The sequence below is a fragment of the Eriocheir sinensis genome, chromosome 42 (assembly GCF_024679095.1).
Source record: "Eriocheir sinensis breed Jianghai 21 chromosome 42, ASM2467909v1, whole genome shotgun sequence".
Lineage (NCBI taxonomy): Eukaryota > Metazoa > Arthropoda > Malacostraca > Decapoda > Varunidae > Eriocheir > Eriocheir sinensis.
The window spans coordinates 10,199,395-10,214,394 of record NC_066550.1 but is presented as its reverse complement, the minus strand read 5'-3'; the positions used below and the strand labels follow the sequence as shown (position 1 = coordinate 10,214,394).

General features: G+C 38.2%; 1 long non-coding RNA gene across 3 annotated transcripts in view; it reads left to right on the top strand.

The window, feature by feature from the left end:
- The first annotated feature begins 12,351 nt into the window (after positions 1 to 12,351).
- LOC127009981 (uncharacterized) overlaps positions 12,352 to 15,000 on the top strand; it is an 8,253-nt gene continuing 5,604 nt past the window's right edge. For all 3 annotated transcript variants that reach the window (XR_007762695.1, XR_007762694.1, XR_007762696.1), the window contains exon 1: positions 12,352 to 12,549. This is a non-coding gene — a long non-coding RNA (uncharacterized LOC127009981). The remainder of the gene's footprint in view (positions 12,550 to 15,000) is intronic.

Genomic DNA, 15,000 nt, shown 5'->3' with positions numbered 1-15,000 from the left:
TATTTAGATTCTTGATTTTTTCTCTTTATTTATGATGTTTAGTTTTTTTTTATTGTGTGTGTGTGTGTGTGTGTGTGTGTGTGTGTGTGTGTGTGTGTGTGTGTTTATATTTTGTTCTATCTGTCTTTCTGTCTCTTGTTCTCTCTCTTTGTTTTCTTTCTTTTTCTTCCTTCTTTTTCATTTCTTTCCTTCCTTTCTATCCATCTATATATCTTTCTTTCATTCATTCATTCATTCATTCATTCATTCATTCATTCTTTCTTTCTTTCTTTCCTTCTCTCTCTCTCTCTCTCTCTCTCTCTCTCTCTCTCTCTCTCTCTCTCTCTCTCTCTCTCTCTCTCTCATCTCTCCCTTACCTTACCCTCACTAAATCTCAGACGCTTCCTTCCTTCGTAATAAGAGGAACACATCAACATCCTATTATCTCGCTCGCTGGCGGGGGAGAACAGCAGTACTTGTAACGAAACGACCCACTTAGCGCACAAATGGCCTTCTTACGTACAGAATTTAGCGAACATGTTTACTTAATGACCCTGCTTCAAAAGTTACCTGCCCCGGGATTGTACTTTTACCTGGAAATGACAGGATGATTGAGAACTTGATTTTTGAGTGTGAGAGACTGGAAGAGAGAGAGAGAGAGAGACTGATATATCTGTAGATGGATAAAAAGGAAGGAATGAAGGAAAAAAGAAGGAAGGAAGAAAAGAAAGAAAGAAGGAAAAAAGGAGAGAGACTGATATATATGTAGATTGATAAAAAGGAAGGAAGGAAATATGAAAGAAAGAAAAAAAAGAAGGAAGGAAGAAAAGAAAGAAAGGAAAGAATGAAAAAAGGAGAGAGAGAGAATAACGTTACCTGTTCATAAAATTTTCAGATCCTGTTGTTGTTATTTCACCTTTCCTTACCTCACCTTACCTTACCTAACCTTACTTTTCCTTTCATCTCCTAACCTTACCTTATCTCACCTCCCCTGACACCGGACAATCTTCGTACCTGTGTTTTCACCTGTGTTGCACGTCAGACCAATGAGATACTTTTCACTTTCACCTGACACTCTTAATACCTGTCCTTTCTCTAATTAGCACCTGTCTGTACCTTCAATTATCACCTCTACACCTGTAATTATCGAGCATCTTTACGCTTAATTACCAAAAGTCTAATTGTCACCTGTCTTTTCCCTTGATTATCAACTGCTTTACCTTACCTTTCCGTACCCTCACCTCACCTGTTATCGTTATTTCAAGCTCGCGAAGGTCAACAGGTCGTAATGTTTTTTCTCCCCATGGAACGCATTATCGAAGGTGGATTGGCGGGGAAGCTGAAAGAGTGTTATGGAGAAAAGATACAGACATGACCCGCTGCAGGGAGGGAAATATGTTAAGACGTTAGGGAGTTGAGGAGAAACGGAGGACATTAGGAAATAGCATAATGGATGGAAAATAGGAAAATAAAAGAGGATATAAGAGGAAAAATTGAATGGTAGAAGAATGGGAGTTTTGGAAAATAGAAGAAAATAAAAGAATAACTGAAGAATTGAATGGTAAAAGAATGGGAGTAGAGGAAACTAGAAGAAAATAAAAGAGTAACTGAAGAATTTAAATGGTAGAACAATGGGAGTAGATGAAAATAGACGAATAACTGAAGAATTGAATGGAAGAATAGTAGAATGAACAGAAGAAAAGTGAGGAAAATTAAAGAACAACTGATGAAGAATTGAAGATTAGTAGAAGGCCTAGAGGGAAATAGAAGAAAATAAAAGAATAACTGAAGAATTGAATGGAAGGATAGTAGAATGAACAGAAGAAAAGGGAGGAAAATTAAAGAACAACTGATGAAGAATAGAAGATTAGTAGAAGGCATAGAGGAAAATAGAAGAAAATAAAAGAATAAGCGAAGAATGAATGGAAGAATAGTAAAAGGAAGAGAGGAAAAGAGAAGAAAATAATACAATAATTGAGGAAGAAAGTAGAAGAATTGAAGAAGAAAATAGAGGAAATTAGATGAATAGTTGAAGAGTAAAATCGAAAGAGAATAGAAAAAGAATATGGAAGAAAGAAATAATAGAAGGAATGAAAATAGGGGAGACGAGAGAGTGTTTGCATTAGTTTTGGAGGAAGGGAATAACAAAAATAAAATAATAATAATAATAATAATAATAATAATAATAATAATAATAATAATAATAATAATATACTGTTGGTAGTGATGTTAATATTAATGGAAGAGAAGGAAATACCTGAGGCAAATAACACACACACACACACACACACACACACACACACACACACACACACACACACACACACACACACACACACACACACACACACACACACACAGAACATTAAGTCATCAAAGTAATCAACCTTGTAATCCACGTCTTAGTGAATAACATGAGTAATGAATCCATGTAAATTCAACACCACCACCATCACCACCACCACCACCACCACCACTAGTATGATGTGGCTATATCTTGTATCCTAGTGGTGGTGATGGTGGTGATGGTGGTGATGAAGTATATGCTTTTAATATATCGTCCTAATTAGTAATCTTTTTCTAATTATTACTCGCGTATTGATGATTATAATATTGGTGGTGTGTGTGTGTGTGTGTGTGTGTGTGTGTGTGTGTGTATTATCAGAGTCTCTCTCTCTCTCTCTCTCTCTCTCAAAGCCATTAACAACTGAGAAATCACCGGTCACCTTTAGAGAGAGAGAGAGAATTACTACCCTTGTTACTGATTACTTTTTCAACTTCTTTTTTTCTCTCTCTTATTCCTCACCTTCCAACCTTTATCATCATCATCATCATCATCATCATCATCTTTTCCGTCCCTTCCTCCTTCGTTCACTCTTGACTTAATTTCCTTTGTGTATTTTTTCTTTCGTTAATCTGCAATTCCTTTCTCCTTTTGTCCTTTTTTTTTTTTTCTATGTTATTTCGTTCCCTCGTTTATCTATATTTTTTTCTTTCTTTTTTTTCTTTATCTCAATTCTTACCTTCTCGTTTCTTTATCTCCCCTTTCTCTTCTTCCCTTCTATGTCATTCCTTTTTTTCCTCACTTTCTTTTATTGTTCCTATATTTCCCTTTCCTCTTTTTCCCTTCCGTCATTCCCTTTCCTTTTTTTCCCCTTCTGTCATTCCCTTTTCCTTTTTTTTCCCTTCCGTCATTCCCTTTTCCTTTTTTTTCCCTTCCGTCATTCCCTTTTTCATTTTTTTCCCTTCATCATTCCTTTTCCTTTTCCCTTCCGTCATTCCCTTTTCCTTTTTTTTCCCTTCCGTCATTCCCTTTTCCTTTTTTTTCCCTTCCGTCATTCCCTTTTTCCTTTTTTTCCCTTCCGTCATTCCCTTTTTCCTTTTTTTCCCTTCCGTCATTCCCTTTTTCTTTTTTTACCCTTTTCCTTTTCCTTTTTTCTTCAAATCATTCCTTTTCTTTTTTCCTTCCGTCATTCCTTTTCCTTTTTTCCTTCCGTCATTCCTTTTCCTTTTTTCCTTCGTCATTCCTTTTCTTTTTCCTTCGTCATTCCCTTTTCTTTTTCCTTCCGTCATTCCTTTTCCTTTTTTCCTTCCGTCATTCCTTTTCCTTTTTTTCCTTCAAATCATTCCTTTTCTTTTTCCTTCGTCATTCCCTTTTTCTTTTTTTCCCTTCCGTCATTCCCTTTTTCTTTTTTCCCCTTCCGTCATTCCCTTTTTCTTTTTTTTCCCTTCCGTCATTCCCTTTTTCTCTTTTTTCCCTTCCGTCATTCCCTTTTTCTTTTTTTTCCCTTCCGTCATTCCCTTTTTCTTTTTTTCCCTTCCGTCATTCCCTTTTTCTCTTTTTTCCCTTCCGTCATTCCCTTTCCTTTTTTTCCCCTTCTGTCATTCCCTTTTTCTTTTTTTTTCCTTCTGTCACTCCCCTTTTTCTTTTTTTCCCTTCCGTCATTCCCTTTTTCTTTTTTTTTCCCTTCCGTCATTCCCTTTTTCCTTTTTCCTTCGTCATTCCTTTTCTTTTTCCTTCCGTCATTCCTTTTCTTTTTTCCTTCAGTCATTCCTTTTCTTTTTCCTTCCGTCATTCCTTTTCTCTTTTTCCTTCAAATCATTCCCTTTTTCTTTTTTTTCCCTTCCGTCATTCCCTTTTTCTTTTTTTTCCCTTCAGTCATTCCCTTTTTCTTTTTTTCCCTTCCGTCATTCCCTTTTACTTTTTTTCCCTTCTGTCCTTCCTGTTCTTCCTTACTTTCTTTTTCCGTTCCTTTATTTCCCTTTCCTTTTTTTCCCTTCTGTCATTCCCTTTTCTCCTTGCTCTCTCTTTTTTCTCCTTTTGTTTACTCTGTCTTTCCCCTTTCCTTTCCCTCCCCCTTCCTTTTTCTCTCCCCCTCGTCTTCCTTCATCCTCCCTTCCCTTCCCTTCCCCATCCTCGTTCATTTCTTCCCTTTCCTTATTTTTCCTTTTATTTTACTTTACCTTCCCTTCCTTTTCTCTTCCTTTCTCCTCTCTTCTCTTCATTTTTATCTGCTCTCCTCCTTTCCTTCCCCTTCTTTCACTCTCTTCCCTTCCCTTCCCTTCCCTTTCCATCCCTTTCCTTCTCTCCCCTTCCTTTCTCTTCACTTCACTCCCCTCCCTTTCCTTCCCATCCCTTCCCTTTCCTTCCGTTCCCTTCCCTTCCCTGCCACCTTTCCCTTCTCATCCCTTTTCTTCCCCCTTCCCTTCCATTCACTTCACTCCCCTCCCCTTATTTCCCTTCTCTTCCCTTCCCTTCCCCTCCCCTCCTCTCCCTTCCCTTCCCTTCCCTTCCCTTCCCTTCCTCAACCATCCTCACCATATATTTGCTTTTTTCTTTGTTTATCCTAATTCCTTTTCGTCTTTCTCTTCTCCCTACCTCTGACCTTTCAACGCACACACACACACACACACACACACACACACACACACACACACACACACACAGACAAAATACAATTAGTTTCATTCTGGATTTTAATTGATTTTGTGAGAGAAAAATTGAGAGGCCGACGACCAGATTGACTTCCAGAGACAGACAAACAGACAGACAGACAGAGAGACAGACACACAAAAGCAGATAGAGGGACAGACAGACAGGCAGATAGACAGAAAGACAGACAGAGAGAACGTGAAAGTGCAGGAAAAACAGTGATTTGGATGAAAGGAGAGAGAGAGAGAGAGAGAGAGAGAGAGAGAGAGAGAGAGAGAGAGAGAGAGAGAGAAAACTATAATATGAACACAACAAATATAAAATAGAAACAACAACAACAACAATAATAATAATAATAATAATAATAATAATAATAATAATAATAAAGAAAACAGAAAGAGAAAAAAAAAAAGAGAAAACGAGACAAAGAGAAACACACACACACACACACACACACACACACACACACACCTTCAAAGCATAAATTGGTTAGGCAGGTAATTGTGTGTGTGTGTGTGTGTGTGTGTGTGTGTGTGTGTGTGTGTGTGTGTGTGTGTGTGTGTGTGTGTGTGTTGATGTCTTCCTAATCCACTCAGATGACCCATTTGGAGGAAGAGGAGGAGGAGGAGGAGGAGGAGGAGGAGGAGGAACAGCAAGAAATGTGAGAAAAGAAGATAAAAAGAAAGAAAAAAGAAGAAGAAAGGAAGCAGGAGAGGATGAGAAGGAAGGAAGAAAGGATGGAAGGAAGGAAGGAAGGAAGGAAAGAAGGAAGGAAGGAAGGTAGGAAGGAAGGAAGGAAAGAAAATAATAAAAGAAAGAAAGGAAAGGAAGGAAGAAAGAAAAAAGGAAACAAATAAAGAAAGAAGGGAAAAAAGGATGAAGGAAGGAATTAAGGAAAAAAGAAAAAGAAAGAAGAGAAAGAGAAAGGAAGAGAAAACAAGATAATTAGTTTAGGATTAAGGACAAGACGAAGGGACATGACGAGATTAAAGAAGAGGGAGAAGAGAGGAAATATGATAAACGAGGAAGAAAGAGGAATAAGAGGAAACGTTGGACAGAATGAGAAACAGGGAAGAAGGGAAGGAAGATTGGAAAGAGAAGAGGGAATAGAGATAATACGAGAGAAGAAGAAGGGAAAGAGGCAGAAAATAAGAGGAGGAAAAATTATAAAAGAGGAAGAAGAAAGAGGAATAAGAGAAAAACTTGGATAGAACGAGAAAAAGAGAAGAAGGGATGGAAGATTGGAAAGAGAAGAGGGAATAGAGAGATAATACGAGAGAAGAAGAAGGGAAAGAGGCAGAAAATAAGAGGAGGAAAGAGGAGAAAGGGATCAGAAAAAGAAATAGAGAGAAAAAAAGAGAGTGGCGAATGGAGGAAGAGAGAGATAAAAGAGAGAGAGAAAAGTTAGAAGGAGGGAAGAAAGAAAAATGAGATAAAAAAGGAAAATGGGAGAAATTGAGAGGAAGAGAGAAAAGGAAAATAGAGAGAAAGAGAAAGAGAGAATGAGAAATGGAGGAAGAGAAAGATAAATGAGAGATGAAAGTTAGAAGGAGGGAAGGAAGAGAAATTGGATAAATAAAAGGAGAGTGGAAGAAATCGAGAGAGAAAAAAGCAAGAAAAAAGAAAAGAAATGGAGAGGAAGAAAGAGAATGAAGAAAAGCGTAGGAAAAGAAGAAAAGTGAAAAGGAGGAAAGGAAGAAAATAAAAGGAAAGAAAGAAAGAGAGGAAAGGAAGAAAAAGAAATGGATGGGAAGAAAGAGAATCAAGAAGATAGGAAAAGAAGAAAAGTAAAAAATGAAAGGAAGAAAATAAGGAAAAGAGGAAGAAAATAAAGAAAAAGAGGAAAGGAAGAAAATAAAGGAAAAGAAGAAACGAAGAAAATAAAGAAAAAAGAGGAAAGGAAGAAAATAAAGAAAAAGAGAGGAAAGGAAGAAAAAATGAAAAATGAAAAGAAGAAAAAAAGAAAGGAAGAAAATAAAAAAAGAGGAAAGGATGAAAATAAAGAAAAAGAGGAAAGGATGAAAATAAAGAAAAGGAGAGGAAAGGAAGAAAGTAAAGGAAACGGGAAAAAAAGAAGAAAATAAAGAAAAAGAGAGGCATTGAAAAAATGAAATAGAAAGGACGTGATGGAAAAGAGAGAAAAGGAAGGAGGGAAGAAAGAAAGTTAAAGAAAAGAGAGAAAGAAAAAGGAAAGGAAGAAAAGAAAGGAGAAAAGGAGAGGAGGAAAATGAAGGGAGAGGGAAGGAAGAAAATTGAAGAAATGAAAAGGAAGGGGATAAAATGAAAGAAAGAAAAAGAAGAAAACAGGAAAATAGAAAAGGAAAAAAATGAAAAGAAGAAAAATGAGGAAAAGACGAAATAAATGAAGGGAAAAGGAGGAGAGAACGAAAGAAGAGGAAAAAAACAGGAAAGGAACAAAATGAAAGGAGCAAAAAGGAAGGAAAGGAAGGGAATGAGAGAAAAGGAATAAAAAAAATGGAGGAAAGGAAGAAAACAAGAAATAACAAGAAGAAATGGAGGAAGAAAGAAAGAAGAAAGGAAGGAAGGAAGGAGGAAAAAAAAGAAAAAGAAGGATATTGTTGTGTGTGTGTGTGTGTGTGTGTGTGTGTGTGTGTGTGTGTGTGTGTGTGTGTGTGTGTGTGTGTGTATACGAGACGAGATTGGTATTTGTGGTATAAATACGTGATCTTATATTGAGAGAGAGAGAGAGAGAGAGAGAGAGAGAGAGATGCATACCTATCAGTGATGAGAGATGGAATTGCAGAGTAGGAGAAGGAGGAGGAGCAAGAGGAGAAGGAGGAGGAGGAGGAGGAGGAGGAGGAGGAGGAAAGAGGCAGGTGAATAAATGTATGTTATTTCTCCATCTTCCTCCACCTTCCTTCTTCCTCTTCTTCCAATATTTAATCCTAGTCTCCTTTATTTCCTTCCTTCCTTCCATCTACGTCCAATTCCTTCTCTTTTTATTTTCTCTTCTTCGTTATTTTCTTTATCTTCCTCTTTTTTTCATTTTTTTTCACTTATTTTGTTCCTTTCCTTTCTTTTCCTTTATTTTCTTCCATTCCTCTCTTTACTTTCCTTTTCTTCCCTTTCTCTCTTTTTCTTCCTTTTCGTTCCTTTGTCTTTCTCTTCCTTTCCCTTCCTTTTATTCCCTTTCTCTCTCTCCCTTTCTTTTGCTCCCTTTTCTCTCTTCCCCTTCATTTTCCTCCCTTTTCTCTCTTTCCCTTCATTTTCCTCCCTTTTCTCTCTTTCTCTTCCTTTTCCTCCCTTTTCTCTCTTTCTTTTCCTTTACCTCCCTTTTTCTCTTTCTCTTATTTCTCTTCCCTTTCTTTATTTTCTTTTATTTTCTTCCTTTTCCCTCCTTTTCTTTATTTCCTTCCTTTCTCTTCTCCTTCCTTTCATTTCCCTCCTTTCTTTGGTTTTCCCTCATTTTCTTTTTCTCTTTCCTCCACTTTTCTCTTCTCTTCCGCATTTCCACCTTCCTCTTCCTTCTCTATCCTTCCTCCTCTTCTTTATTCCTTCCTCTTCTTCCTCTTTTTTTCCTTTCCTGTTCCTCCTCTTCCTTCATTTAATCATTTCTTCGCTCCATTTCTCCTCTTCCAATTTTCCTCCATTTATCTGAGTGTCATCATCTTTATCTTCTCTCTCTCTCTCTCTCTCTCTCTCTCTCTCTCTCTCTCTCTCTCTCTCTCTCTCTCTCTCTCTCTCTCTCTCTCTCACTTTTCTGCCTCATTTTTCTCTGTCCATTCTCTTTATCTCTCTCTCTCTCTCTCCCCTCTTTATCTTCCTTACACGTCATTCCCTTTTATTTATTTCTCTTTTGTTTGGTTATTTATCACTTTGTCTTTCTTCTCCTTGTTTCTTTACTTGTATTTATCGTGTATTTCTTTATTCTTTATTCTTTTTATTATTTATTTCTTCGTCTTTATCATTAATTTTCTTTCCTCCTTGTTTTATCATTATTTTCCTGGTTCCCTTTTTTTATTTTTGTTATCTCTTGCTATGTCTTTCTTCTTATTCTTCACTTCTGTTTCTCTTTCCTTTTTTTATTTTCATTATTGTATTATCTTTTCATTTCCTTTATTTTCCTTCTTTCATCTTTTTCACTTTCCTTTCCTTCTATTTCATTCTCTATTTACATTTTTCCTATTCCACTTTTATCGAATTTTGGCTTTGTACACATTCTCTCTCTCTCTCTCTCTCTCTCTCTCTCTCTCTCTCTCTCTCTCTCTCTCTCTCTCTCTCTCTCTCTCTCTCTCTCTCTCTCTCTCTCTCTCTCTCTCTTCGTATCTCCATATTTCAGCGTTATCTTCCTCTCCTCCATCTTCTCTTTCCTATCTCCACCTCTCATCTCCCTTTATCCATCATTCCTCTTTTTATCTCATCTATATTCTTCACACTCCTTTTTTTCTTTTTTTTTCTCTCAGTTCCTTCTTCTTATCCTCTCTTTTGTTCTTTGTTATGTTTATTTATTTCTCTGTTTATTCTTGTTGTGTTATTTTTATTTTCCTTTTTTCAGTTATCTTTTCTTATCTTCTGCTTTTTTCTTTTTTTCTTCTTTTTCTGTTACCTCTTTTTATCCTCTTTTTTTCGTTTTCTTGATTTTTGTCTTCGTTTTTTTTGTTTTCTTTATCGTTTTCTTGATTTTGTCTTCGTTTTCTTGTTTTGTTTCTTGTTTTCTTTTCTCCATTTTTTCTCGTCTCGTTTTTTCTTGTTTTTCTTCCTTGTTTTCTTTTCTTCCTCGTTTTTTCTTGTTTTTCTTCCTTTTTTTCTTCCTCGTTTTTTCTTTTCCTTTTTTCTTTTTTCTTCCTTGTTTTTTTATCTTCCTCTTTTTTCTTGTTTTCTTCGTGTTCTTGTTTATTTTCCTCGTTTTCTTGTTTTCTTCCTCATTTTTTCTTGTTTTTCTTCGTCCACGTTTTTAATTTTTTCCTCGTTTTCTTTTCTTCCTCGCTTTTCTTTGTTTTCATTCTCTTTTTTCCTCTTTTCTTCCAAGTGTTTTGGTTTTCCTCGATTTTCTTTCTTTTCTTAGTCATTTTTTTCTTTTCTCATTCCTTCTTTTTCTTCACACCTTTATTTAACTTTCTCTACTTTCCTCCAACAACAACAACAACAACAACAACAATAATAATAATAATAATAATAATAATAATAATAATAATAATAATAGTGATAATAATAATATCGGAATACATAAAATCTGTCAAAGAAAATATAATAAACAACACCGCCTGTGAATTATTATGCGTAAAGAGTATTAATATGTGAGTGATATTGACGATTGATGTGTGTGTGTGTGTGTGTGTGTGTGTGTGTGTGTGTGTGTGTGTGTGTGTGTGTGTGTGTGTACAGGTAAAAAATGGGCCAGGTGTTTTATTTCTATACTACTACTACTACTACTACTACTACTACTACTACTACTACTACTACTACTACTATCATTATTATTATTATCGTCATCGTCATTAACATTATTCTCCTTTTTATTAATTGTGTTTTTTTGTTTGTTTTTTTTGGTTCGGGGAATGAATATTTTTTTTCTTTTTCATCGGTGGTCAAGCCTCTAATCTTCTTATTCCTCTAAAAATTCGTATGTAACTGTTGGGATTATGTATATGTGTCGAGTCATACACACACACACACACACACACACACACACACACACAAACACACACCAATCATTAACTCCACTCGCATATTAATTTTCTTTACGCATAATTCACAAGCGCTGTTTCTATATTTATTTCCTTTAACGGGTGTGATATGTTCCGTTGTTATTGTTGTTATTTTTCTCCTTGGCGTTGAGAGGTGCGGTGATGTGTGGCTTGGAGGGGAAGTGGAGAAGGTAAGACAAAGGTGTGATGAGGTGGAAGTGGAAGAATGATGATAAAAAGGAGAAGAGGGGATGAGGTGGATGATAAAAATTCCACTCCACATTCCTTTATTTCGTATCTTTATCCTGTTCCTTTCCTTCCCTTTCCTTCCCTTCCCTTCCCTTCCCTTCCCTTCCCTTCCCTACCCGTCCCTTTCTTACCCCTCCCATCCCTTCATTTCACTCCCCTTCCCTTCCCTTCCCTTCCCTTCCTTTCCCTACCTTTCCCTTTCCTATCCTTCCCTTCCCCTCCCTTCCCTTCCCTTCCCTTCCCTTCCCTTCCCTTCCCTTCTCTTACCTTTTTTTACGTTCCCTTCCCTTTCCTTCCCTTCCCTACCTTTCCTTCTACTACCCTTCCTTTCCCTTCCCTTCCCTTCCCTTTCCTTACGTTCCCCTCCTTCCTCTTCCCTACTCATTCTCTTCCTACTCCTCCCATCCCTTCCCTTCCCTTCTCTTCCGTTCTCTCCCTTTCCCCTCCCTCTCCAAGCCAAGGAAAGGATCGAAAGAGTCGTGACGGGGTGATGGGAATGGAAAAGCTTGTTACTGAAGCCTGAGATTGTGACAGGGACAGGTAGAAATGGGGGGGGGGGGGGGGTAGAGGTAATAATGAACCTCTCACCAGTGCACCATGAGAGAGAGAGAGAGAGAGAGAGAGAGAGAGAGAGAGTAAATAGAAAGGAAATGAGAACGTAAATTGATCGTTATGGGAAAAAAAGGAAAAGGAAAAAGGAAACGGGAGAGGAAGAGGAGGAGGAGGAGCAGGAGGAGGAGGAGGAGGAGGAGGAGAATGATAATTTGGTATATGAAGCTTGTAATGAATGAGAAAACAGGGTGGAAGAGATAGAGAGAGAGTGAGAGACACTAATCTGGCATATTTCAATTTAGTTTCTCTCTCTCTCTCTCTTTCAGTTCAGGAAATGGAAGCATGTTCATCTGACAAATTAATAACGCACACACACACACACACATGAACAGGTGAATCAGTGCATGTTGCAGGTAAATTAACTTGTTCTTTTATAACTGCATTTTTTTTTAGAAGTGTAATTTTCTTGCGTGGTTATTTTTGTCCTCAGTAAATGTGTATTGAGATAGGTGTTTATTTTTATTTTATTTTGCGTCTGTTGATTTAATTTTTTATTTTTATTTTTATTTCTTTATTTCTTTATTTCTGTAGGCTGTCATGAGGGGCCTTTTCGACCACCCCTCCCCTTTGGTAGAGGTTGTTGTGTTAATATTTCCATGGGTAGTGTTATGAGCCTAGTGATAGTATAGGAAGGCTTTGGTAGAGGTTGTTGTGTTAGTATTTCCATGGGTAGTTTTATGAGCCTAGTGATAGTTTGACAAGGCTTTGGTAGAGGTTGTTGTGTTAGTATTTCCATGGGTAGTGTTATGAGCCTAGTGATAGTTTGACAAGGCTTTGGTAGAAGTTGTTGTGTTAGTATTTCCATGGGTAGTTTTATGAGCCTAGTGATAGTTTGACATGGCTTTGGTAGAGGTTGTTGTGTTAGTATTTCCATGGGTAGTGTTATGAGCCTAGTGGTAGTTTGACAAGGCTTTGGTAGAGGTTGTTGTGTTAGTATTTCCATGGGTAGTGTTATGAGTCTAGTGATAGTTTGACAAGGCTTTGGTAGAGGTTGTTGTGTTAGTATTTCCATGGGTAGTTTTATGAGCCTGGTGATAGTTTGACAAGGCTTTGGTAGAGGTTGTTGTGTTAGTATTTCCATGGGTAGTTTTATGAGCCTAGTGATAGTTTGACAAGGCTTTGGTAGAGGTTGTTGTGTTAGTATTTCCATGGGTAGTTTTATGAGCCTAGTGACAGTTTAACAAGGCTTTGGTAGAGGTTGTTGTGTTAGTATTTCCATGGGTAGTTTTATGAGCCTAGTGATAGTTTGACAAGGCTTCTACACCGTGAACATGAAAAACACTTATGAAAACCCAACTAATCTTCTTTGTGGGCTTAAAAAATAGTTGTGGTGGGGAACGAAAGCATACCAAAATACGTACAGTAGCAAATCCCTATCCGCGAAAAGGCTATGAGAAAATTCCATTCACTCGTATCTCTCTTAGTGAAAACAACACGAGATATTTTTCAAGCGTAAACTGAGTGACACACGGGGTAAAAAAAAACGCATTGACTCTGTGCTCTGAATTTCTCTCGTTGGTCGCGTCTCTTTTTCTTTGTGTCCAGGCTGTGTTGTTTTTTTTGGGAGTATTTTTAACCTGTTCTTCCTTTCATCTGTACTATAGAGAAAAAAGAGAAAGATAGAGAGAGTGAACGAGTATTTGTGTTTTTCTTTCCCTGTGTGTCTAAATAAGAATGAAAATAGTAGTAGTAGTAGTAGTAGTTGTTGTAGTGGTGGTGGTGGTGGTGGTGGCAGTGGTTGAGGAAGGAGGAGGAGGAGGGAGAGAAAAAAAAGAGGAAGAGAAAGAGACCAAAAAGGAAGAGAAAAGTCCCGAAAAAAGAAATAAAGAAAAGGAAATGAGAAAGAGAATAGAGAAAACAGAAGAGAAAGAGAGAGAGAAAAGAAAAGGAGAAAGAGACGAAAAAGGGAGGGAAAAGATTCACGAAAAAAAATTAAAGAAAAGAAAATGAGAAAGGGAATAGAGAAAACAGAAAAAAAGACAAAAAGAAAAAGAAAAGAAAAAGAGAGAAGAGAAAACAGAAAATAGAAAGAGAGAGAATAAAAGAGAAAGAGAAGAGAGAAAAAAAACAGAGAAAAGTAAAACACACACACACACACACACACACACACACACACACACACACACACGGCAGTGAACGTTGATCCTCGGTTACTCCTCCTCCCTCTTTTTCAGCTGTTCATTTTCCTGTCTCCCTTCCCTTCCCTTCCCTTACTTTCCCTTCCCTTTCCTTCCCTTCCCTTCCCTTACTTTCCCTTCCCTTTCCTTCCCTTCCCTTCCCTTACTTTCCCTTCCCTTCCTTTCCCTTACTTTCCCTTTCCTTCCCTTCCCTTCCCTTCCCCTTCCCTTCCCTTCCCTTCCCTTCCCTTCCTTTCCCTTCCCTTACTTTCCCTTCCCTTCCCTTCTTTCCCTTCCTTCCTTCCTTCCTTCATAACCTTCTTCTTTCCCTTCCTTCCTTCCTTCCTTCATAACCTTCTTCTTTCCTTCCTTCCTTCCTTCATTCATAACCTTCTTCTTTCCTTCCTTCCTTCCTTCCTTCCTTCCTTCCTTTCCTTCCTTCCTTCCTTCCTTCCTTCCTTCCTTCCTTCCTTCCTTCCTTCCTTTCTTCCTTCCTTCCTTCCTTCCTTCCTTCCTTCCTTCCTTACTTCCTTCCTTCCTTCCTTCCTTCCTTCCTTCATTCCTTCCTTCATTCCTTCCCTTCTCCTCCGTTTCGTTCCGTTCCTTCCATTCCTTCCTTCCTTCCTTCCCTTCTCTTACTTTCCCTTCCCTTCCCTTTCCCTTCCCTGCCCTTCCTTTCCTTTCCCTTCCCTTCCCTTCCCATCCCATCCCTTTCTCTACAGTTTCCTTCCCTTCCCTTACTTTCCCTTCTCTCCCCTTACTTTCGCTCCCATTCCCTTCCCTTTCTTTCCCTTCTTTCCTTTCCTTTTCCTTCCCTTCCCTTTTTAAGTTCTGTGCCTCGCGTCGCCAACAGTCCCTCACCAAGACTCTCTCGGGCCCTCCTTACCTGAGCCTTACCTGTCCCACGCACCTGCCCGGGACTTGGCTATTAATTACTCACTCACCTGGCTGGGAAAGGGAAAGGAAGGCGTAGGATTGTTTTTTTTTTTCTGTTGTGTGTGTGTGTGTGTGTGTGTGTGTGTGTGTGTGTGTGTGTGTGTGTGTGTGTGTGTGTGTGTGTGTGTGTGTGTGTGTGTGTGTGTGTGTGTTTTCTCTTTTTCTTCTCTTCTGTTTTCTGTTCTCTCTCTCTCTCTCTCTCTCTCTCTCTCTCTCTCTCTCTCTCTCTCTCTCTCTCTCTCTCTCTCTCTCTCTCTCTCTCTCTCTCTCTCTCTCTCTCTTGTATCATACCTGGTTTCTTTCTATCAAGTGTTTCTCTTTTTTCCTTTTTTTTTTTGCTCCAAGAAATGCCATTATCTTCTCCTCCTCCTCCTCCTCCTCCTCCTCCTCCTCCTCCTCCTCTTCTCCTCTTCCTCATTATCTGCCTCTCTGGTTGTGGTTGAGTAAGAGGATAAGAGGAAAAAGTGGTTGACAGATAGGGCTCCATGTTCCTCCTCCTCCTCCTCCTCCACCTCCTCCGTAATAA